The sequence below is a fragment of the Atta cephalotes genome (genome assembly GCF_000143395.1).
Source record: "Atta cephalotes unplaced genomic scaffold scaffold00023, whole genome shotgun sequence".
Taxonomy (NCBI): Eukaryota; Metazoa; Arthropoda; class Insecta; order Hymenoptera; family Formicidae; genus Atta; species Atta cephalotes.
In genome coordinates, this window is record NW_012130087.1 from 2,867,155 (window position 1) to 2,868,805 (window position 1,651).

A 1,651-nucleotide genomic window follows, 5' to 3' on the forward strand; every position below is an offset into this window, starting at 1 on the left:
ACGTACGTAGTATAAGTAAGTTAATAGTAGTATATATAGTATATACTATATATATACTATATACTTACTTACTTACTTCTTACTTCTTCTCTCTCTCTCTCTCTCTCTCTCTCTCTCTCTCTCTCTCTCTCTCTCTCTCTCTCTCTCTCGAAGCTCGTTAGCCAAATGGCTAATTAGATAAATATGGGAACGGAATTCGCTCGGATCGGAATTCGGACTCCGGAACTACGGGATCTTAATTATCCGACGCGCCAGATTTGTGGAGTAAGCATACCCATCCAGAAACTCGATTTTGACGAAGCCACGGCCCTTCGGCTTTCTGCGAACGTGTAATTAACGTTTGTCAATTAGCTGTAAGGGAGAGGAGAAGCCAGACTGTCGTCGGAGTTTCGCGGGCGTAAATGTTTATATCAATTAGCCGAAAACGGCCGGCGGTCCGATTAATCGAAGAGCTGCTGCTAAGAGAGAGAGAGAGAAAGAAAGAATGTACTATCCAGTTAATTTACATACCACTTCGTTTTATGCCAGTTCCTTTCATTCGCGATTAACACTTAGTAATTAACCAGATATCACACAAATTATCGAACTTGTTTGTTCTCTGTGAACATATTCATGCAAAAGCTATATGCTTTTATTAAAAATATATTATAACAAAAAATAATAAATTTATGACTGAAGATTTAAATCTTTAAGAAGATTAAATAGAAGATTGATTTATATTCTCAGGTGTTCTAAGAATCATGAATAATAGATAAAGTATACGGCGTAATGTACACTGTTAGATATTAAAAGAACAATGATAACCTAATCCCTTGAGCCAAAAATAACACTTTATTATCTTTAACTTGTATGTATATTAAAATGTAAATCAATCCATTTCTGATCAATTTCAAAGTAAACAACGCATATTAACGTAGTTAAACTTAGTAAATAATACACTAAATGTAAATTAAATTTAATACATTTTTTTAATACTTTGTTTTACATTAATAATATATTGTAGGAGTAACATGAGTAGGATGAAACAGCGATTATAAAAATAATTAAGATTAATTCAAATTGGATATAATTTGACATTTAATAGTGAAGGAAAATTAATAGTGAAGAAATTTAACAGTGGAGGAAAAAATATATGTATGTATGTATATATATGTATGTATATATATATATGTATATATATATATATATGTATATATATATATGTATATATAGTGTATATATAATATGTCTGATAAGTAACGATAAAACTCTCACATAGAGCGAACTAATCTGAGTCGAAAAGTCTTCTATCATTTTATAATTTTCGCAATAGTTAATATATTATATTTATAATATTAATATATATTATATTATATTTCGCAATAGTTAAGATATTAGTTAAGATATTAATTATTAAAAATCGCTGAATATTAGTTTTCAATAATTTTTTACTAAGTACTATCAACTTTACAGAAAAACAGCAAGTAATAAAAATTGTTTATTTTCTTCTTATTTTCATAGAGTTCTGAGAATTTTTTCAGAATTTTTTAGTATCGCATTTTCTTATGTTGGAAAAATAATTGCCAACAAGAAAATGCAGTAATAAAAAGTTGATAAAAATTCTAAAAAATTCTTAGAGCTTTATGAGAAGAAAATAAATAATTTTTATCTC